The sequence below is a fragment of the Vidua macroura genome, chromosome 10 (genome assembly GCF_024509145.1).
Source record: "Vidua macroura isolate BioBank_ID:100142 chromosome 10, ASM2450914v1, whole genome shotgun sequence".
In the NCBI taxonomy this organism is placed as follows: Eukaryota; Metazoa; Chordata; class Aves; order Passeriformes; family Viduidae; genus Vidua; species Vidua macroura.
The window spans coordinates 2,068,259-2,092,446 of NC_071580.1; positions in this window are offsets into that span (position 1 = coordinate 2,068,259).

A 24,188-nucleotide genomic window follows, 5' to 3' on the forward strand; every position below is an offset into this window, starting at 1 on the left:
CTTATTTAGCTGGGAAAAACGTCTAATAAAGGCCTGCAGATGGCATTCTTGGTCAGCCTTTAAACTCAGTCCTGGCTGAGCAGCAGCCTCCCTTTTTGTGCTGATGTGGGAGATAAATTGGAATTTGGGATGCTGCCTTTCCCCGTGCATGTTCTGCGTGGAATCCATTTGGGGCCCCGGCGTTCCTGCAGAGCCTGAGGATGATAAGAAGAGCAGGGAGCTCTCCTGATAACTCCTGAAATGATTTCTGCTGCTGCCTGTGTCTGACACCGACATAATCTGGAGTTAAATATGTGCTCCCTGCTCCAGCCTGGGGCAGGAGGCAGAGCTCCTGCTCCAGCTCCTTTTTATATTTTGTTCCCTGGAGAATTTTTTTTTTTTCCCCAGGTAACAGAAGGGTTATTTATAGGAATACATGGCTGTTTTCTGTTTGCAATCCCAAATTTCCAGCACAGTCACTAGACAGACTGAGGATCTGGAAGGAGGATTCCAGATCTGAGGATCTGGAAGGAGGATTCCAAATCTGAGGATTTGGAAGGAGGATTCCGGATCTGAGGATTTGGAAGGGGAAAACCCTTCCAAAACCCTTCCAAAACCCTTCCCCTGTGCAGGGGAGCTGGGAATGCAGCAGCTGTGGGATCACAGAGTCATTTTGGTTGGAAAAGTCCTCCAAGAGAAGCCCAACCTTTGAGCAAATACCACAATTCCCACCAAATCACATCACAAATACCCCTGTGAGAGCCAATTCCACACAATTTTCTCCCAAAATGCTCAATCTCTGGACAGTGCTCTGTGGGATTGTTACTTAAGGGAGGGTTTAAGGGGACGAACTGGGAAGTCAATAGTTTTCCCAAACATTTAAAACTTCTTTCTGGCAAAAAAAAAAAAAAAAAAAAAAGATATTTTAGACTGACACCTGCCTTAGTTCAACAGCTTCCAGGGAACATCCTTGTCCTGTTCATTTTCCAGTGATGATAACATGGACCCCGTTTATCTCCTAAACTCTCAGATTAGTGCATTCAGCTTTATAACTAAAATCAAACTCCCAGTTGTCCATAAATTGATTTCTGTGTGATAGGAACTATTTGTGTGTGCATTTTTGGGGGCTGTCTCCTAATTCCCTTTTACAGGGCTCTGTCCTGTTCTTTGATCCACTTTTCCTGTGCAGTTTCTGTTTCTCAACCCCAAATAAACCCTTTTCATCAAACCTGGGTTTTTTTTTCTACTTTTTACATGAAAGAACTGGGAGCTGATTGTCAGCCAGGATCTTACCTTTGGATAAAGAGTGAAAATCACATCAATTATCACATCCTTGGCCTGGACACAGCAAATGGATTGAATCATGGAATTATGGAATGATTTGGGTTGGAAGGGATCTTAAGCAGTGCCACCCCTGCCATGGCAGGGACACCTCCCACTGTCCCAGGTGCTCCAAGCCCTGTCCAGCCTGGCCTTGGGCACTGCCAGGGATCCAGGGGCAGCCACAGCTGCTCTGGGCACCTGTGCCAGGGCCTGCCCACCCTCAGGGAGGAATTTCTTCCCAGTATCCCATCTATCCCTGCCCTCTGTCCATGTGCAGCCATTCCCCCTGTCCTGTCCCTCCATCCCCTGTGAGTTGTCTCTCTCCATCTTTCCTGTAACTCCTTCAGGAAGGCCACACTTAGGTCACCCCAAATTTCCTCATCTCCAGGCTATGGTGGCCCTGCAGTTCTGCTCCCCACATCCCAACCTTGCCTTTTCCTGGGGGTTTCCATTGTGAGGAGCCTTTGAAAGTGTAATTTTCATATAAAACGCTCAAAATTCTGGCTGGGCCGGCTGGTGCCAGGTCAACAGCAAACCCCATGTGTGGAAATAAAAACCCCTTAACACAACCACAGAGGTAACCCCGAGTAGGAGAGAAGAGATAAGAAATATTCCTTTATTAGCTGAAGGCATAGGCAGAGTGAAGTGTCCTTAATGGACAGACACAGCAGGATAAGATTGGGTTAGGATGAGCTACAGCTTGAGTAATTTTGTGGGATATGATTGACTTCCTTTAAGGGTTTCTTTCATGGCTTCCCTTCAGGAGCCCTTGTTTTAATTGTCAGATGAGCAGCAGTGCTGAGGTGATGATGCAAGGTCACCGTCGGCTGTGCTGGAAGACAAAGGAGGAGAAGCCACAAAACAGAGCCAGCTTTAGTCTTGGGCTGTGTGTGACATCGAGATGTGGATAAAACCTCCAGAAGGAGAAGAGAGGGTGAATCCTAAATCCCATCCAATTCCAAAGTAACTGGGACACCTTCCACTGTCCCAGGCTGCTCCAAATCCCAATGCCAGCCTGGCCTTGGGCACTTCCAGGGATCCAGGGGCAGCCACAGCTGCTCTGGGAATCTGTGCCAGGGCCTGCCCACCCTCCCAGCAAATTCATAGAAATATAGGGACATGGATTTTCTACTTTTAGGTTCTTCTGTGGATGTTTCATCAGGTTTTAGGAAGAACGTGGCCTCTGAGCTCTTGGGGTTGGGTGTCCTGAGAAAGCGATGGAGCTGGGCTGGAGGTGGAGTTTTCTGTTCAAACGTGATGATTTTGGGAGCCCAAGGGAGAGAGATTTCTCTGGGTGTAGAAGGCATTGAAGAGCAGGCCAAGCCCTGAATGGCTGAGCTGCACTGCCTGGCACCACTCCATCCTCAGGGATGAGCTGCTGCACTCCCCTAACAGGTAAGGAGAGATAAGAAAGAAGAAAAAAATATCTATTCCCATTTTTTTCCTAAATTTTCCTAAAGGAATGCATTTTTTAACCAGCCCTGGAAGATTAAGCTGAGACCGTTTTCCCATATTTTTTCAGTCTTTTCTGTCCTGTGATCTGTATTCTGGGAATATCAGAGCCACGCAGCCGAGATCACAAGATGGAATGTTTGGGATATCAGGGCAGGAATGATAATGCAGTGCCTTTTTACTTTTCATTTTCATCTCGGATCCAGCTCTGTGTCACATTAAAGAGGGACTCCGTGCTCTGAGAGCTGTGCTGGGACGTTGCTGTCCTTCCCAAGGTTACAGACCAGTGCTGGAAGGCAAAGAGACACAAAATTGTTTAACTAGAGGAAAGAAGTTTCACTTTCCTTGCGCTTGTTTTCCAGCCAGTCCTGTCACTGGTTTATCAGGAACAAAATCTATTCCAAACACATGCTGGAATAAACAGCACACAGAGCTCAGCTCTGATGGCTGCTCAATACAGAGCTGTCAGAGCTGGATGAGTTTACACTTTATTTATTTTTTGATAATCAAATGCAAAGACCAAGAGTCCGGGACATCATGGAGACTTGTGACATTCAGTGGCTGACACTGAATTTAAAAAAACCCACCCAAAAATGTGTTGCTTTCATTCATACAGTGACTCCTGCAGTCATTCCTTACCTCTGGCAGATTTAATATTCTGGGCAGATAAACTGTAATAAATATTCTGATAGTTAATAATCATTTTGGGGCAAAAGCCATGTTCAGCTCATATTGAATCTTATCAAATGATTCTTGTTGACTCAGTGGCAGCACTGAGACCTCAGTAACTGCTCAGACTAATCCAATCGGATTATTAATTCTTTGGAGAATGATGATTTAATTTTTTTATCAGCCCTGATTGAGTAAAAGCTCCTTGTGCAGTGAGGAGAAAGGGGCTGGGAAAATTTACGTTCTGTGGCACGGGGTGGGTTTTGAGGTCCCTTCCATCCCAAACCAGTCTGGGATTCAGAGCTGCCTTTGCCCTGGAGTGTTCAGAGTTTTCATCCTTCTGGGAGAACAACAACTTCTCAGGCAGCTGGTCCAGGCCTGTGGGGTTTGTGGGATCCACGGAGGGAAATGAGGGCGGCCCCAGGACACGGCTGTGGGGGCACACGGTCAAGAAATCCCTTAAGGGGAGAACTCTGGGCTGTGCTGAGTAAAGCCGTGCAGTGAAACCTGTCTGTGCTGAGGAGGGGTTTGTGCAGCTAAAGAGAATCCCCTGGAGCCATTCCTTGTTTCAGAAAGGTGTGAAATCCACTTTTCCTGCTGTTAACGTGGGTGTAGTGACTCCTGCGAGCAGTTCCTATCCGTGCAAACAGCACAATCCACACAGGAGAATATTCCTCGTTGCACTGGAGACATTTTAAACTCTGTTTTTGCAATTACTCTGAGCTCTACAGTATAAGAAATTTAGAATAATTTACTAAACAAGCCTGCTATTCCACGTGTTAACAGAACATTTTCATGGAAGCCCTTGGTGAGGAATGAGGGGCTGTATTAAATGAAGTTTAAATAAAACATGAGCTAGAAAGAGTGTGTGGAAATTCTGGAAAAATACCTGTGGGATGCTGATCAGCCAACACATTTCAGAGTAGCTGTGCCAGGAGTTTTATGTCCCAGACAGTGCTGGAGATATAAAACCCCATCAAGGAAGAAAAAAAAAGATGATGAATTTTAAAAAGTCTGGGTACTAAGTTTCGTGTTATTATCAACTTAATTGTACACTAAAAGGAAGGAGCAAATTCGGGTCAAAACTTACAGCCATCATTTCAGCTGATAGGTACATAAAAGCTTTAAAGAGCAGCATGATCAGAAGAACAAAGCTGATAAAAGGAATTTTTGGGTTATTTCTCAGCTTTGAAACCTTCCTGAGGTCAGCAAGGGTTTTCTCAACGCTTTCAGCTGCAAAGGAAGGGGCTCCAAACTGTGGGACAGAGCCACCCACGATGCCCAAATGCAGCTGAAAAAGGATGGTTTTAGGTTTGCTGTTTGTTCCCAGTCCTTTGGATGGTGTTGGGAACAGACAAGACCAAACTTCTCATGGACAGGGCTTCAACTAATGAGAATTTATTTTCTAAAATCTCTGGAAGTGCCTCTATCTGTTGAGGGAGATGTTTGCGACCAAGGACTGACATCGTTCCAGAGCTTTGGAAAACACAAACCTGGGGGGATTGATTGAGCTCTGTAGGAATAATTTGAAAATAATTTGAAAAAATGGATTAAAAGGGATTCAGTGCCACCCCTGCATGGGCAGGGACACGTTCCACTGTCCCAGGGTGCTCCAAGCTCTGTCCAACCTGGCCTGGAACACTTCCAGGGATGGAGCATCCTCAGCTTTCAGGGCAATCTGTTCCAGAGCCTCTCTCCCCTCTGAGTAAAGTAGAACTCTTTTAATTACAGAGAACAGAGGAATTTCACAGTGTTTTCTTCCCCCTTGCAAAAAATATAAGGCGTGAGGAGTTGCAGAAAAGACCTTTCTCCATGATTGTGTGGTTATTCCAAAGGTACATTTCTGAGATGACAATATTTTAGTACAAGCCTTAAAAATAATTAAGGAAGTACAATTTTATTAAATAAAGAATCCCAAAATCCCCCCTAAAAGAGCACCTCTTTTGAGTTCTCTCTTCCTGAGGGCTTGGTGAAGGATTGCTGGATGCAGGATCTGCTGAACAAGAAAAACTCCTTGATTTCTGAATTTTTCTGGATCTCATCCTGACACAGTTGAAATGTGTGGGTTCTGTGCTGGCTCATGTGCCTCAAAGAGACTTTCTGGGCTTTCTTTCCCTTGAATTTGGCACCTTGTGTGATTATTATAATTAATTAGTGATATTGCATACCGCAGGAAATCACTTTGTAGGATATAATCCCACATCATTCCTACATTTATATGAAGTCTGAATTCTCTTCCCATGTGAAAGTGGGATTAATTTGCAATTTTTGATGCTTGACAGGGCAGGTAAGAAGTGCACCTCTGTGTTCTCTTGATGTGCATGTGCTGCTTCTCTCAGACCCTGTGTCCCGTCTCTAACATTCCACAGTTTTCTGTGGAAAATCCCAGTTTTCTGGTGCTGTCACCCCCTAGTTTTGTCACTGTGCTGCCCCAAGCTGCTCCTGGTAATGGCACTGGAGATTTTTGGCAACCTGAGCATACCTGAGCCCATGGGGGCAATTTAGAGCATTGCTACAAGCGGAGTAAAAATACAATTATTTTACTATTTCCACCCAAGACGGGGTGGGTGAAATCTATTCCAATTTCTTTCCATGATGGCAGCACTAAGGCCAAAAGGAGAGGATCCAGGATTTTCTAACCAGGCCATAACACCGACTCCTCCATTTTTAGGGGACGAAAAGCAGTTTTGCTGCAAAAAAAAAAAAAAAAATTGCAGCAAACTCCAAATTCTACAGTAAACCCAGTGATGTGTAAAACAAGCTGTGGAGAGTTATCATTCTGCTGCTACTTGTTGACCTCAGCTCCGTTTTCCTTATCTTTAACAGAAGAGTGATTTTGTGTTCCCGGAGTTGTTTTCGCCGCTGTTGGCTCCGGGCCGCGAGGAGGCCGCGGCGAGCAAAACGAGGCCGTGCACAGGAGTATTTTAAATATTTTCCTCTCTTTCAGGTGGCATTTGAGTTGCCAGGGTGGATAATGGCAGGCTGTGACACGTGTCAGCCCTCGGTGACAAGGCAGCGTGAGGAATAGGTTTGCGGACGGAGAGGAAACAAACGCGGGAATCGATGGCTTCTGCCGGCTGCACTGAACTGTGCAGGCCCCTGCGCCCGACAGTTTCATGTTTTATGCAAAAGTGCAAACTCTCCTGGAATGTCTGTGCTCAAAAGCATTTACAGAAAGAGTAGAAGGAAATGGGGGGAGAGCAGAGCAGGGAGCAAAGCCTGCGCGGCTGCTCTGCGTAGCTGCTCACAACTTCACGAGCTGTTTGCTTCTTAAAGACTCCAGCTCAAGATTTTCATGCTAAAAACATCATTTAGTGGGGTTATGGGCTGACTACATTATCCCTCTTTACAGGTTGGGGTATTGTTCCATTAGTGAGGAAAAAAGGGATTTTTTTTCCTTAATTTTTTTCTTTAGTAACATGAAGAAAATGTGGTAAAAATGGCCTTTCTTAGTTGGCCTCGTCCTGCAGTGTAATTTATGTGATTGCCTCTCTTGCAATCACATAAACCTCAGACCCTGCTTCTCTCCCTTCTTTAAAAAGCCATTTTTGCCAGCCTGCATTTCAGTTCTTGCTATGAAGATCTGAAATGTGATATTCTTTTCAAGGTCTCGAAAAATGAAAAGAAAGCCCCAGTTTTACAGCTACAAGTAACTGGGTGAAAATGTGCTGAGTTGTTTTATGACTTTGAAATGCTTGATATCTGAAAATCAGGGAGTTAAATGCCTGTAATGTGCTTATGGGTTTATTTAACATTAGAGGCTGAAGCAAGTTAATTTTTATTTTATTTTTTTTTTAAGTAAGGCTGAGCCAGGGTTAGCTTGATTATCTGAATCATCTGTCTTTGTCCACAAACATAAAAGAATTATGAATAATCCCTGAAGTCATGAGCTAGAAGGGTGAGATGATTAAAATTCATGTGGAGTCCACCCTTCTTGCCCTTTTGTATTTTGGCCCTCTGAGTTCTTCTCTATTACTGTCAAAGATAAGAATAAAACTTTCTTGGGTCAAAGTGAAATTAATTTTGAAATTTCTTCAGTTGGATAAATTAAAACCCCGTGAATCTGCAGGAGTTGCTGACACCGTGCACAGAAAAATACCTGCATGATACAAAGGAGTTCTGAGAACTGGTACTGAATCTTGGATTAAAAAAAGGCCTTTTATTGATTAAATGTGCAGTTTATATGAAGAAAAATAATTACCTCAGCTCTGACTTGGTACTCAATGTGAAGATGCCAAAATATCTGCCTGCTAAAGTAAATTATTTTCTATATTTTTGCCAATGCATTTCAGGGTATGAAACTGCAAAGGAATTTTGTTGTTTTTTTCCTGGAGATATTCATATTCAGGTAACCAGCCATTAACGTGGATTCAATTCTAACATATGCAAAAGAGGAGCGCAAAGAATTTGGGTTTTATGCATGAACATTTTTGTTCTGAAAGTTTTTAGGCGTTTGCTCAGGAATTAGCCCTGCCTGGCATGAAAATGAGTCTCATTCCTGTTAGAAAAGGAGAAAAATCTGTCTGTGCTTGAAGGATTTCGTAATGAAAACAGAAGGAGAAGGTCAGAACCTGATGTCGGAGTGTTTGTTCTTTTTTTGCTACTAATATTTCCCAGATTTCTAAATAATCAGTACCTGACCAATAATTAACTCCTCCAGGTAAAAGTGAATTAAGCAGCTGAAAGATTTGTTTCAAAACCTGCCAGTGGCAGAAATGGCTTTTTTCTTTCCTTCTTTTATTTTTTTTTTCTGGTGGAATCATATTTTATTTAGATTTGGGATTTTTAACTTTTAAATGAAGCAATAAAACCTTTAAATGTTTTCTCCTGCATCCCCTTTTTCTCCTGTGCTGCTGCTCTGAGTGATGGAGCCAAGCCTGAGCCTCACACTTTGAATAATGCATTAATTTCTCTGCAAGATGTGCAAGGCTGGAGGCTCATTTTTTGTCAGGATTCTGCTTCTGGTTACTTTGAACGGAAACTTTTCGTTCCAGCTGAATGTCAAGGGGTGGGGAATTCTTGGATGTTCCTGTGCAATTCACAATTTATCCAGTGGAAAGGGTGCTCCACTGGAGCTCCCCACCTGGAATTCATGGTTTGTGCTTGTCATTGTTGGGATTTCTCACTTTTTTTTGGAATTATTGTCCATCCTTCAGACTGGCAAAATGCTCTGTGAGAGGTGAAATTGAGGAAAATGATAACAAAACCTCTCCTTTGCTGTTTGTTCCCTTTAAATTCAACGAAAATGTTCTTTAAACGGAGCTAAATGGCAAAAGCAAAGGGCCAGAACTTCAAAATGGATTTTAAAAGGATTTCTCCAGCTTTTATGTGAAGTTTTTCTGCAGTTTGAAAGCTGAAGTGGCACCATCTCCCTGAAATGAGGTACTGGCCTTGCTTCATGGAAAGGAAAATTGAAATGCCCAAAGGTCTTTGGACGCTCAGGCCCCCTGGAAAGGCTCTCACAGAAGTGAGAGTAAATCCCAGCTCAAATCTTTATTAGGAAAGTGGGGGTTTGGGCAAGGCTTAAATATTTTGTCTCTTGGGTCAAATATGCATTTTGATAAATCCTCGAGCCCTGAAAGGGAGAGGTGCAGGGCAGAGGAACAAATGCCAGCTCTGGCTCTGGTTTGAGCACTGTCACTGCTTCGACAGATTCATTTTCTTTCCCCCTCTGTGATTGAGAAGTGTCCCTGCCTGGGGCTGGGGCAGCTGCTGGAAGGGCAGTGCTGAAGGTCAGCTGCCTCTCAGGAGGAGTTTTATTTCCCTGCCACTTTTCCCTGCTAGGGTCAAGGCTCTTCTCCTTGCTCCTAGAAAATGTAGGAGGCAATTAAGATTGATTCGTGCCATGAGCTATTTGACTTATTTTGGGTTTGGTTGTCTAGGCTCTTCCTAGCAGGAGGAAAAACTCCAAATATTCTCCTGCCCAACTTGGTCTGGAAAAGCTTCCAACACACTGGGCAAGTCTTTAGAACAGCTGATGGTTTTTTGGCTCTCAATCTTTGACCAAAAAACATATGTTAGAGGTGTGTAATGCTATTCAGGCAAATAATTGAATAAATAATTTGCCACTCAGCCGGTGGATATGTGAGAAAGCTGTTAAAATATTCTTGAAAGATGGCAAAGTATTTATCTCTCACCTGTATTTGGGGCTGTGGAAACCCATCCATTATTTCCTGACCCAGCAAAGTCCCAGGAAAATGCAGCCATTCCCTGGCTGGCACAACAGCCACTTGTTTGCCCACATAAATATGTGCAAAATAAGTGATTAAAAGCAAAAACTTTGAGAAAATCAATTAACACTGTGTTCCTCCTCCTGTGTCCAGTGGGGATGTGATTTTATGCAGACACCTTGATATTCCAGAGGGGGTTTTGGAGCCTGTGGTTCCTCCTGGAGCTGGCTGATGGGGAATGGTCCGTGGCCTCTGCCATGGAATTCCAAAGTGCTGAGAGGTGGCCAGGGATTTCCTCTTCTCAGTGACCTGAGAAGATCTTTTTTCCTTGTTTCAGAGAGAAATAATGGGGTTTTTGTTTTCAGGAATGTCTGACTTGGTGTTGGGGAGAGCTGGGCACATCTGTTTTATCTTCTTCTTGCCCCTTTCTTGCCCTTTCTTTCTCTTTTTCCCCCTTCCCCTTTACCCCCTTCCTATTTATTATTGCTCTTTTTAAAAAAAATCACCCAATTCCTTCCATCCAGTCCTCCCTTTTCCTTCCCCGATTTTTCCTGCCTCACTTTGGCTCCTGCCTAAAACACCCCAGTGGCAGCAGATGTTTTTTTTCCCCCTGCTGGCATTCCCAGGGCTGTAACCAGGAGCTGTTTTCCCTGGGCTGAGGCTACCTGAGCCCAGCTTTTGGGACAGGCAGGAGCTTTGGAATTCTCAGTGAGCTGGTGTTGGTTTTCTTAGTTTTTACAGAGATGGGGCAACTGAGAGGCATTTTAAAGGTTTTATTCCATTATCAGTCTTGATGAAGAGTGAGACAGAAGGGATGTAAAACTCAACGCCATTACAGATGTCCAAAACTGTGTGAACCAAGTTTGGAAAATTCTTTACAAATCCATTTCTCACAAGCTGGGATTGCAAAGCTGCCTTTAGTGGGTGCAACCAGCTGCAAAATTCCTGCTTATCTTGGATATGGGAAAAGCTTTGGTTGGTGTGAATCCAGCAGCGAGAGCACGGAGTCAGCTTCGAAAGTTTTCCTCTTTTTTTTTTTTGCCTTTAAAACAGCTCAAATTGGGAAGGTGCAGCCCTGGAGGGGGGAATGATGCTGGAGGCTGTGCAGGACGTTCCCTTGGAGCTATCCCGCTTTTCCAGCTGCTTCCCAGATCCCTGCTGGTCACGGGCTGATGGTTAAAGCTCCGTGAGACTCCACGGTGGGATTTGGAGGGATGAGGAGCGTTGGGAGCACAATGGGATGCGTGCTGGGAAAGCGGGAGGGGAGAGCTGCGCCTTTGAAGTGCAAAGAGGGTGAAATCCTCCCTGTGTCAGGAGCTCCGCGGAGCCGGCTGTGCCGTGGAAATCCCTGTTAAACCATCAAAGCCAGGCTTAAGTCGAGCTCAAGTGAATGGAGCCTCGTGCCTGCGGGTAAACTTCGCCCCGGCTGCTTGTTTTGGGGGAAGAAGCTGTTTAAACTGGAAAACACAATGTTTGGTCGGGATTTAACAGGGATCCATTGCTCAGGTGTGTAAACTGGACTCAAATCCATCCTTTAGCACCTCAGCAGGGATTTTATTCACCTGGAGAGGGCTGGGGCAGTGGCTGAGCAGTTTTCTCTGATGATTTATTGAGAAATAAATTTATTTTTGATGGTTAAACTGGGCTTGATTGTGCCTCACAGTGAGGGCACATCCAGTGGAGCTTCCCCATCCCAGTTTTACTGAGAACTTGGCAAATGCAAAAATAATTAACAAACAGGAGAGGGGAGGAAAGGAGGAAGGCCAAAGGGTGAATTACACTCAGGTTGAGGCAGCCTCAGCCACTCTGGAAGCTCTCGAGGTCTTCAGCCCCTTTGGGGTCTGGGCTTGTCCCCCGTGGCCTCCTGTGACCTCCCAGCTACTCCCAGGTGAAGTTTTCTTTCCCAGCTATTTTTCATCTATTCCATTCAAACTTTCCTAAGATTAATTTCCTAAAATTAATTTCTTAAGATTAATTTCCCAGCCTTTCTGTTAAGAATTTGAGGGAATTATTAATCATAACACCGAGACTCTTCACCAATTAATGGGTGTATTAGCTGGTATTAATCAAGTGTTGTTTACTGCACTCTTTATAAATGCCATTTTATATTTTTACCACTTCTTCACACCCAGCTTGTTGTACCCCCAATTGCTTTTATATTTCAAGGAAAACCAAAAGAGATTCACAAGCCAAATAATCGGTGAATTTTTTAAAATACAAGTGTTGTTTCTTTAAATGGAAAATGCTTAAAGGTGTTAACAGGGATTTAATGAAAACGCAGAATTTTGAGACAAAGTGAATTTTTTTCCCTTTGCTCACAGTTTCCATGGGATTGCAGAGCAAACATGGCAAAAGGAGGAGATTTTAAGCACAACCCAAGGTGTTTTACAGCCTCACCCTATTTGGAGGCACAGCATTTTTCCCTGGACCCTTGGGAATGGCACCACCAGCATCCCACATTCCCCGCTCTGCATCCCACTGGGGAAAAGCAGCTCCCAGGAAAGGACCAAGGAGCTGAGAAAGCAGCACCTGCTCTGGACTCAGAGTCCTTGGCTCATTGCATTCCTAAGAATATTCTTAAAGCACCTTCTGCTTTTCCTCACCCATGAAATTACTTCTGCATAACCAGCTCTGCCTGGCCTGCCCGGTATCCATCTTTTCTCCAATGGCTCCAGCGCATCCTTGGAATGCCAACAACCTTTTACTGCTGCTGTGTCAGCCAACAGCAAAAAATGCATCCTGTACCTGCACCGGGAAGGTCTTTCCTGGGGACCTGCAGAGCCACCCGTGCATATTAAACAGCTTAATCGTGGTTATTAAATTGCAGGGGAAAATGAGATTTGGTTGAGAGGAGGCTCTGCCTTCCCCCTCTCCCGGTTTGGCAGGTGAGATGTGGCCCTGGACACCTCAAGGAGACAGTGCTGAGTGTGTCTCAGAGTTCTGAAGCTGCATTTGCTGTGATCGCTGATAAATTAATTAAGCTTCTTCTAAAAGCGATGGAAATGACCTATTTATAGCTGCGAGCCTATTTACCAGCCTCAGAGGGAAACTGCAATTACATTTTCAGTTTAGAAATGTCGTTGTCTGCGCTGACCTTGCCTTGCTTTCTCCTGCCCTTCAAAGCAGAGCGAGCTCCGGGAAGTGCCAGGCTGGAAGCTCCAGGAGTTTGATGTCAGCCAGGAGGGCAGAGGCTGTGCCAGCGCTGGGACAGCTCTCACAGAGAGCTCTGGGAATGCTGCTTTCCCTTCCAAACCCACCCCTGCGGGATTTGGGAAAAGCACTGAGGCATCCCACGGTTCAGGCTGGGATGGAGGAGCTGTGGGAGCCTCCTGGAGCTTGCCAGGATGGGGAGGAGGGTCAGGGACCACCCAGCCCTGGCACTCTGCCCCAAAATCCTGTGTGAGTCCTCTTCATCTCCATGTGCCCTGGGGTGAGTTGGGAATTTTTGGGATTTCTGGCCATGAAAACCTCTCCTGCTGGCGTGGGAAGAGCCACCCTGCAAGCAGCAGATTCCAGGGGCAACCACGGGATCCGTGGGTTGGAAAAGACCTTGAAGATCTCATTCCTGGGACACCTTCACTGTGCCAGGCTGCTCCAAGCCCTGTCCAGCCTGGCCTGGGACACTTCCAGGGATCCAGGGGCAGCCACAGCTGCTCTGGGACACTTGTGCCACTGGATGAGTCATAACATCTTTAATTCCTTAATGAAAGGATATTTTTCTTATCCCACGTGCTCCAAATCCATTTTACTCATCTCCCACTGCCCTGTGCAGCTCCCAGAGCTGATATACATTTATTTTTAAAGCTGGATATTGTTTGTTTTTTCTTACAGGGAGCAGGAATTACAGGTGATGGCCTTTTAAACAAAAGATCCTTTCTATTTTCTTTTTTTTTTCCTAACAAAAGTGCCTTTGATTTTTTTTTTTTTTTTTAAGATCCCACCAACTCCCTGCTGCCTGCTCATATTTCAGGAGACGAGCGATGCAGTTTTTGAAGTCCCTAACAACAAACTCCATTCCAAAGCTGTTTAAAAATCCTCCTGAGGAAAAGCATCTCCCAGTTCCAGATGGCTCCAGCATTTATTGTCATTACAGTGTCATTTGCTGCAGGAGAACAAATTTCCTCTGGGGGAATGAAACCCCACCCGTGACACGGGGACAGATGCTGGAGCTCTGTGTCCAGGACATTTATCCAGTGGCCACAAGCTCCATGGAAGCTGTGGGCAAGGAATGATTGGTGAATCTGCCCAGGATAACCCCTGGTGACACGTGGGAAGGGATGCCTGGGGTTCTCTCAGCCCTAAATATCAGCAGGCAGGTGATGTCTGCAAAAAACCAAGGGCCAAACCACATCCAGCCTCTCCTCGCCACGTGGAAATAAAAATAATAGCAATCTGCAAGGAGAAGTCAGTAATAAATAATAAGAAATAATAACAACAACAACAACAATAATAATCATAATAATATCATCAATAATATTATTATTGATATACTATTAAATTAACTAATATTAAATTTCAATAATAAGCACTAATATTTCGATTTTAAGCTGTGCCTCGATGAGGTTTGGGTGAGGGGAGGGAAGACAAGCGACGTGTGGCCTGACAAGGCACTGCCACCTCTGAGCTGCTGCTGCTTCAGATGTCAAATTCCAAAGCAGAGGAAGGAAAATTGGACGTGATGAAAGGTGAAGGACGGCGAGTGTGGTGCAGTTCTCTGGTTGCTCTTTTCCCTCCTGTGCCTGGTTGTGCTGTGCTCTGCAAATGGGATTTTGAGGAGTTGTTACTCCAAATAAAGCTGCTTTTCCCCTTTCAAACTCTGAACTTCAAGGAGAAAACACATGGCTTGGTGGTTGTTTTGAAATAAATTTAGATTTCTTTTTTTTTTTTAAGAATGAGATTTAATTTTTCCAATTCCCTCTATTTCAGAATTCTGTCACCTTTTGGAGGTTCCTGCTTCTCCGAGGTCATTAATCCACCTGATTAATTCTCCACATGTTTTATAGGCTCTGATTGAGTTTAGCACTTTAATGTCACCTGTGACATAAAAAAAAAAAGAAAAAGGGAAAGGGAAAGGGAAAGGGAAAAGGAAAGAAAAAAAAAAGAAAAAGGGAAAGGGAAAGGGAAATGGATTTGTGATAATCCATTTAATGACCCTGCAAGGACCAGCTCAAAGGGGGAAGGTTTCCTTCCAATGCTCAAATCTTAATTTCGAGATATTTCAGGTTCTGAAATGACAGCAGAGAATCCACTCCTCTCTCAGCTGATGGATTTGGTGGGAATTTATTTTTTATTTCTCTGCATCTCCTGAATGTGACCCAGAGCCCCTGCAGTTGTGGCATCACTTTGAGCTGATAAACTTTTCCTCCACCAAAATTTTCTATTTCTGGTCATGGAAGATGCTGCTGAGTGTGTTCTAAATGTCTCAACTTTCCAAATTCTGGTGTCTGGGACGTAGGTGGACAATGAGCACTTCTCTCCCCACGAGCTCTTGGTTTTCTTGGGCAATCCTGATCTGGTTCCTCTCCTGTTCAGTGATGAAGACAAAATGTTCTGATGGAGTTTGACACACCAAAAAAAAAAAAAAAAAGCTTTTTAAAGTCTTCCAGAAAGGCTTGAGTGTTACAGAAAAGTGACTGTTAAAAATTCAATTGTAGCTTGACAACAAAAAGGGTTTTAGAAGAGGGAGCAGAAAATAAATAGCAAAGAGTTAAAATAAATAATATAGCAGAATAAATAGCAAATTCTTCCACCAGAGGGGAGAAAGAAGAAATCTGCTTGATTATTTTAAATGTTGTGTCCTGTGTGCATCCACCTCAGTCTGCCTCCACCCTTTTTTAAATACTCCCAGCATGCAGATGCTTCTTTGGAAATGATGATTTGGCCACTTTTAATGAGAAAAATATTAACTACCGAATTTATGTCAACAGAAATGTGCTGTGATAATATTTGAATTAACCCTGAATTTAAAATCTCTGTGGGTCTTATTTTACTGAAGCCTTTTGGATTAAGGATTATTATTAATTTCTTCAAGTGTTTTTTATTTTTTTTTCTTTGAATTTTCTCCACTAGCTAATTAATACCTAATACAAGTTTGGTGGAATTATATATTTCACAGGTGGATTTCATTAAGCAGAGCAATAAGAGGAGCTTTTCATTATGAAGGCATTGTGATGAACCTTGTGGCAAGTTGGAGGTTTCATTTCTTCAAGAGCTTTTCCTGAGGGGAAAAAATTCCCAAATTAATCCTGTAAACTTGCAATAATCCAAATACTGGCTAGGCAGCATCCAGTTTGCTCTGCACTTCTCCCAGTGCTAATGAGAAAATCAGATTTTTGTCTAAATAAACACAAAATCAGAGCTGTGTGTAAGCAGGTTCTGAGTGCTGAGACACATTTCCAGCTGAAACAGCTCTGAAATTCTGCATCTTTTTGGTTTTTTTTTGTGCTACTCGAGGAGATTTTGCAAAACCAAAGTTATAAACATATGGCCAAGGTTTGAAGTGCTTTTGAAGCACAATTTTGTCGTTAATGTCACTTGCCAGTGGCAATGGGGATGGTGATTCTGAGGGTTGCATCTCTACTAAAAGTTGGAAATTTGGGAGAGAGGGTGTTGGCAATGAGCATCTCTGCCTGCTCCAAATGGGAATGTTGGAGCTGTTTCCAAGGGAAGGAAAACAGGGATTCAGGGAAAAAGAAACCCAGGGAACAAAAAGTGAAAATTCAGCAATAAAAGAAATTATTCCTTCTCAGAGGCTCAGTTCGGTTTCCCCTGCTCTTAAATTGTGGCTAAAGGTAAAATTTACTCTTCTGTCAATAAATGTTGAATTTCTGAACCCACATTCTGCGATCGTGCACCAGAATGTAGAAAATAAAACCTTTTTATTTCGGTTAGAATAAACCCAGATTTTGCAGACTTTGGAACTTTATGTTTTAAGAATGAGAGTTGATTGCCAGTCACATCTGGCAATATCCTTTGGGTTCCTTCTTCCAGGGATTCCCCTGAGGGACCAGAAAATGGGAATGTGCTTTCAGGATAGAAGCGGGGTGGGAAGACTCATCTTTATCCCATAAAGTGTGGTCAGTTCCCTTCCAGATGTGGGCTGTAATTCCAGATGTGTTTAGAATCCAGGAGTTAATACTGGGATGCCTGATAGCCACACCTCCAGCAAGGAATAATCCAGCACAATGTTTGGGGAATCCTGGAGTTGTTTGGATTGGAAGGGACCTGAAAGCTCATCAAGTTCTGTCATAGCATTGCATTAATTTAAGTAAAATATCCTCCAGCAAGGAATAATCCAGCAAAATGTTTGGGGAATCATGGAATGGTTTGGGTTGGAGGGGACCCTAAAGCTCATCCAGTTCCACCTCCACCATCCCAGGCTGCTCCAAGCCCTGTCCAGCCTGGCCTTGAACACTTCCAGAGATCCAGGGGCAGCCACAGCTGCTCTGGACAGTGATGGTGAGAGATTGATAAACAGAATTTTTTTTAAAGGGATTGGATCAGGGAAAAATCCCAAAGGAAGAGTTGGTTTTATTTTGCTTGGATTAAAGATATTTTGGTGTGAGACCCAAACTCCTCCTTGAAGAAAGGAGCTGGTTGGGCTCTCCTTTGTGGTGGTTGAATGTTAATTTCCACTTTTCTTTCACAGGCATTATGCTAAAATGATAAACAGAAAGATTTTATTGAGCAAACAGAATTTTTCAAAGCAATTTCTGAAAGAGGCCTGACATCCAAAGCGACTCTTCCCAAATATTTCATATTATTTTGGTGCTCTGATTGAAATTCTTGCAAAGCAATGTTTTTATGGCTGCTCTTTCGGAACAGTAACTAATTACGTTGAAAGGATTACTGCTGTCATTTTAAGAGCAGCAAAACGATGATAAAGTACAAAAATGGGGAGAGAGTTTGTGATTTGCAGTCTCAGAAGAGCAAATGGAATTAACTTGAAATAACTCTTTACATTGCTACAGTCAAAAATGGGCAGGGTGTGCTATTTCCACAGAAGCTGCAGACTTTATTTGGTTTGTTGCTTGATTTGCTCTCGCTCTGATTAAATTTGAATGTGGCTGTGCCTCTTACATAAGTAAATATTGCTCAGCAGAAGACCCACAGATGGTGGCCCCTTGTTAAAGGCTGGAAGATGCCGCTGTGCGGGTCTCAGGAAGGTTTCTAAGGGAGATAAAAGGGGATTTTTAAGGGATTCAAGGTGTTTTTCATGCTCAGTTTGAGCTGCAGGGTCCTTTGGCAGCTCTTTGCACACCTTGTGTGTGGGGTTTGGATGCTCTGCAGAGCCCAGTCCTTTATGGGCCCGGGCTATTCCCAATCCCAGTCTTTGCTGTTCTATTCCTCACTCTTTCCTGAGGAAAACCAGCGTGGATGGTGCCTTTGGACTTGGAGCCTGCCCTGCTCTGGTCCTGGTTCTGATTTTTGGTGGGGCAGGAATTAGAGATTCTTTCCATGGCAGGGACCAGATGGATTTGGGCTTGTGGCTGTTCTTCACTCGGCACCCTTGGGTTGTGACCTTCAACCTTCTCAAGAGGGGGATGTTTGCTGTGGCCAGAAAAGAGGGATTTTGCCTTCCAAAAACCTCCACAATTAGAGGAATTCTCCTCCTCTGTGCTGGACTTGTGTACCTGATGGATTTGGGGGTCTGATGGCTCCAGGTGGATTTGGATGCAGACTCAGAAGTGAATTTGAGGGTTATTCCAGCAGCTCCAGCAGGTGTGGCAACGTGCAACCTGCTCACCTGGAGGCTTTTGATTTTAATTCACACCTTCCTGAACAAAACTGAGCTCAAAGAAGTGAACAGATCCCATCAGCTTTTGAAGAAAGACCTTGAGAGCTTGTGAGGAGAATTAGGAGAAGATGAAAGAGGCAGCGTGGGGGGTGTTGAGATGGAGATGAACTGCAGGGCACTTCTCTAATTAGTTTAAGGAATTAATATTTTTTTCCTATTTATGAACTTTTAATATAAATCTGCGGCAACAGATCTGAGGGTCTGGAGGACTTTTTGGAATTTTTAGCTTCCTCCCCACCCTCCTTATATGTTTTAGGTCAAAAGGACACTTTTGTTCTATTTGGAGCAATGGCTTGGTGTTAGGATATAAAGGGATAATCATAATAATAAATACCTTGCTTAGAGCGTGCTCAGAGAGAGCCTTCCCAGGATTTTCTCAGGACCTTAGAGCTTGAATTGCCAGCTCTTCTCTGGAAGATTGCTCCATGGTCAAATGTACCCTGAAGGACAATGAATTTTTCATTGGGTTTTAAATGTTGTGGGTTTTTTTTTTTTCCTCCAACTTAAAACCATGCCTGATCACCAAACCATGCATCCTGTTGGACTGATTCATGCATAAAAATGCATTTTTAGCTGCATTTGCTACACTAAATGCATTTCCTTCCCCTCTTGCCAAAAGCTGATGCAGACCTGTGCTAAATGTTTTTCCAGGCAATAGAAACACTGCGATGATGCATAATTGTGAATAAAAACCATTATGTTAATATAATGGGTGTAAAGGCACTGGTTTGATTTGAGGAACCTGAGGGGGAAAAATCCATTTCAAAGAACTTGTGGCAGCGCTTGTTTGTGTGCAAGAACCTCATCAAAAATACTGCAGCTAATTACACCCTGTTTTGTGAGACTCCTACACTGGAATTGTTAAACTGCACCCTGGGCTGCACTGGGGGTGCTGCTTTTGTCATGTTCATGGAAAAATGGTGCATTTTGTTTTTTTTTCAAATGCATCAGACTGTCCCTGCTAAGATAATGCCAATGGAATGGGACCCTGTCAGGGGATAATGGCCCTGCCCTGGATGCTGTGGAGGGAAAGCTGGGACATTTATCAGAAATAAGCATTGAGGTGAAGTACAGACATTTATTTCCAAAGCCTTTTATCCTGTCCAAACTGTCTATAGGATGCTTTTCCCATATTTCCCCCCCCCCCCTTTAGCTGCATCTACACCAAGTGAGTGATGGGCAGGATTCTGGCATTTTGCTTTAATGGTGCTGCAGGATTTTGTGCTGCTGAAAAGCTGTGCCCTGGTTGGGTCAAAGAACAGATTCACAATTTGGGAATGGAAGATGCAACCATTTCTTGAGAAATCTGGGAATCACAGCAAGATTCCTGCTCGTGTGCAAGGGCTACTCAGTTTTCCATACAGGGGGAAGAGGTTGCCATGGAAAGAGGGCAGGGTCGGGTGGGATATTGGGAAGGAAGAGACAAAGAACTCGCAGGGTTTTAAGCAAAGTTTTTTGGGTTTCAGCCCAAAAATGGGGCTGCAAATGATGAAGGCAATCCCTGCGCCATTCCTGCCCTCCAGGACTGGGACATGGGCACGTCCCTCCTGGGGAAACGCCAAGCTGAGCGTGGGGTGTGGGGAGGAGAAGCAGCAGGATGGGGATCCTGGTGTCCCCCTGCGCTCTCCTGCTCCCGTGGGACATGGACCAGGGCTGGCCTTGGCTGGGCCAATGGCTGGACTCAGCCTTAGAGGGCTTTTCTTACCCAGACAACTCCATGGGTGCTGTTCCTCAGCCTCTCTGAAGTTCTTCAACCTCTCTGAGGTTCCTCAACCTCTCTGAGGTTCCTCAACTTCTCTGAAGTTCCTCAGCCTCTCTGAGGTTCCTCAGCCTCTCTGAAGTTCTTCAACTTCTCTGAGGTTCCTCAACCTCTCTGAGGTTCCTCAACCTCTCTGAGGTTCCTCAGCTTCTCTTAAGTTCCTCAACTTCTCTGAAGTTCTTCAACCTCTCTGAGGTTCCTCAACCTCTCTGAGGTTCCTCAGCTTCTCTTAAGTTCCTCAACTTCTCTGAAGTTCTTCAACCTCTCTGAGGTTCCTCAACCTCTCTGAGGTTCCTCAGCCTTTCTGAGGTTCCTCAGCTTCTCTGAGGTTCCTCAACTTCTCTGACGTTCCTCAACCTCTCTGAGGTTCCTCAGCCTCTCCGAGCTTGGCTCTGCAGTGAGCTTTTGAATTGTTTTCCAGGACATTCTGTGCTGACGTTTCTGTTGTTATTTCTCCCATGCTCTACCCCATTATCCAGCAAACTGCTGGAGATTTCCAGTGGGAAACTTCACCTGTGCCACTGGAGCTGCCTCTGGAGCAGCTGGCTGAGGAGATCCCACTGCGGCCGGACAAAGGGCTTTAAACTCTGAGTGGATTTATGGTGGATATTGGGATGAAATTCCTCCCTGGGAGGGTGGGGAGGGGCTGGGATGGAATTCCCAGAGCAGCTGTGGCTGCCCCTGGATCCCTGGCAGTGTCCAAGGCCAGGTTGGACAGGTCTTGGAGCAGTCTGGGACAGTGGAAGGTGTCCCTGCCCATGGCAAATCCTCCAAGATTGATTCCACTTGTCATGGAAAAGGGCAGCCCTGAGATTGGACCCAAAAAAAACCCAGCAATGAGAGACACTTGAACAAAATATTTAAAGATTAAGCCAAACCCATAAATAACCTTATTAAAACTATTTAATTAGTTAATTAATCCTTAAAAAATCTTATAACTAAAAATCTTAAGACCTTCTGAACTGTGTAGGGAAGATGTGATTCCTTCCTATATAAAAACAAGAAAAATAAATCACATCATCTAAACCAACTTGGTATTGTAAATGCAGGTGAACCTGGTGGGAAGAAATGCTGATGTCTGACTCCAGTTCAGGAGGCTGAATGATTTCTTTATTATAACTGCTATAATACATTAATATACTATTTAAAGGAGATACTAAGACTACAAACCTACTTTTCTAACTCCCATATCTAACTCACTCACAACTCGTGCGTCTCTCTGAGAGTCCAGCCACAGGTGGGTTGGATTGGATTGGGTTGGATTGGATTGGATTGGGTTGGATTGGCCATCAGGCCCAAACAATCCTCACCATGATCCAACTAAGCAACCACCCCAGGTAAACAATTCTCCAGGCACATTCCACATGGGGAAACAAGGAGCAGAAATAGAAATTGTTTTCTCTTTCTTCTCTCTGTGCACCTCTATGAAAAAATCCTGAGAGAGAGAAGAATGTGCCTACCACAAACTCAGAACTCTAATCGTCTCTAATGCCTTCAAAATTCCTTCACCAATCCTCACACTCCAGAGCTTTTGCTGTTCCAGGGGTGCCAGCAGCCCGGGATGGAGGGGGCACCTCCAGGCTTGGCACTGCTCCTTGTGCAGTGATCCCGAGGGCACTCGGGGTTTAATTGATGCTGTGAGGCCCCACAGGCCTTGTTGAGGTCAGCTCGAGGATCCCAGCTTGTTCCAGAGAGGATTGGATCAGACCCCAGCAGCTGAGAGGTTTTTATTTTCTCTGGTATGCACCTGCCAAGACTGGTGGAATAATGGGAAGAGGCTCCTTGACCCCAAACTCTGCTGCTGGCAGCATGCTTGGGAGGAGAGGGGTGAAAAATTTGCATTTACATGAGGTTTCCTGCTCATGAATGCATCACCCAGCAATTCTGGGTAGATAAGTGGTGGTGAGTGTTTATCTGGCCAGTGTACAGAGTGAGGAGTTACTGCTGGAAGGAAAAATAAGTGTAGGAAAAACGCAGGAATTTGGTAGGTGTGAGCAGTGCTGACTTTGGGAATAACTTTCAGCTCATCTGCTGCCCAGTTTGGGAAATATTGCCCGATGTGTGATGGACCCTGCAGCTCAGACCTCTGCCCCAAAGCCATTCCCATTTCTCCATGTGGGAAAAAGTGAGCCAGGGGTTGAACCTTGAGGAGAGCTGTGGATGGGGGGGGGGCACTGGGGTGACCTCACCTGGAGTCCCGTGAGCAGTTTTGGGCAATGGAAGAAAGAGATTTAACTGTTAGAGAGTGCCCAGAGGAGGTCGGTGAAGATGGCCAAGGGTCTTGAGGGGAAGCGGGATGAGGAGCACCTGAGGGCACTTGGAATGTTCAGCTGGAGAAGAGGAGACTGAGGGGAAACTCGTTGGGGTCTGCAGCTTGCTCGTGAGGGGAAGAGCAGGGACAGACACTGAATTCTCCTCTGGAATGGCTGGAGCTGTGCCAGGGGAGGTTTAGGTTGGATATCAGGGAAAGATTCTTCCCCCACAGGGTGTTCAGGCACTGGAACACCCAGTGTTCCTTTCAGGGAAGGAAAAAGATAAAATTAATAATTGATTATCGACTGTTCCCACCTCAGAGCAACGTGGGTGCAGCATCACAGCACGCAAAACCTGCCTTGTCCTCTCCCAGGCTGAAGAAATAGATTTTGTTTTCTCATTAATGAAATATTAATTGCGTGTTTATATTTTGGTGTGGCCTAAAGTGAATATTAGAGTGCCTATAAATAAAACATTGCCAACTTTAATACAGGACGGGGTTTTCTCACATTTGTCTTAAATGAGCTCATTATAGTGGAGAAGGTAATAAATATTTGATTCCGGGGCATGTTAATGAGGTGCTTGCTCGTGAATTCAAAGTGTTTAGCAGAATTTTCTCTCCCCTTCAAACATGTTATATAGTGCAAACATTTTGAATTATTTAATCAGGAGGATCTTTAAGCACTCCGGTGCTGTGTTTAAAAACCTAAACCCACAAAGCCACAGAAGCAATTAATGGCTGCAGCTTCCCAAACAGATGATAATTTGGTGAGTAATATTGTTTGTTTTCAGTTCAGGGTTTCCATGGAGGGCTTCCCTGCCTTTGGAGCTCTCCCTGCATGCAGTGTGGCACAGCAGTGCCAGGACATCCCTCTGGCTGCCCTGGTGTCTCCAGACCCTGGCAGGGGGCTCGGGGACCTTGGCACGAAGTCAAAACCACCTGTGGCTTCCATTTTAGCCCATGGGAAAAGCTGCCAACTCTGTGTGAGGAATTACAAGCCACAAGGGTTTGAGCAGTGTGGTAGTTGAATTAACACAGGGTGAAAAAGTGGAATTTTGGGGTTTTTACAATGGGGTTCAAGGGGACAAGATGGAGGGATTTGGGCATGTCCTGACTTCCTTCTCCTTCTCCTTGCCCTCCATGTCTCGCTGTGCTGGTGACACTTTTCTGATGGTTTAAGGCACAGACACACTGTCCAACATCAATGACAGACATTGGCACGTTATTGTAACCACGGCACACGGAGTTTTTGGTATAAAATGTGAACACTGCCCTGAGGGCAGACAGAATGCCATGGCCGAGCTGCTGGACAGAGCTCAGCAGGGCAGAGAGAGAATGTTCTAGAGAAGGGAAAATAAACAACCTTGAGAGGCTGATCCTGCACATTCAGACTCCTCCTGTCGCTGCTCGGGCTGGGGAATGAAGACTTTTACACTCTTGGGGTCATCCCCACACCCAGACCCCGAGACAGCAGTGGCACTCAGCCCGTGTGGGTACACTTCCAACAGGTTTTATTGGCATTTTTACCCACTGGGTTGTGCCATCAAGACTGTTTTAATACAGATGCAAACTGTGGGATTCACGTTTGCTGTTAAATCCATATTTCTCACCAGTCACCCCCACATTCTCGTGGAAATGCTGCAGGTGTTGGAGAGCAGAAGTGAAGTTGGGAGGGTCCAGCCTGGTGGAATTTGGTTTCTCTCCCTTGCAGTTCTTATTCTCTCTTCCTGGCCTGGTATGAAATTTACATATTGTAACACTCTGCGGTGGGTTGGGTCTGTTTAG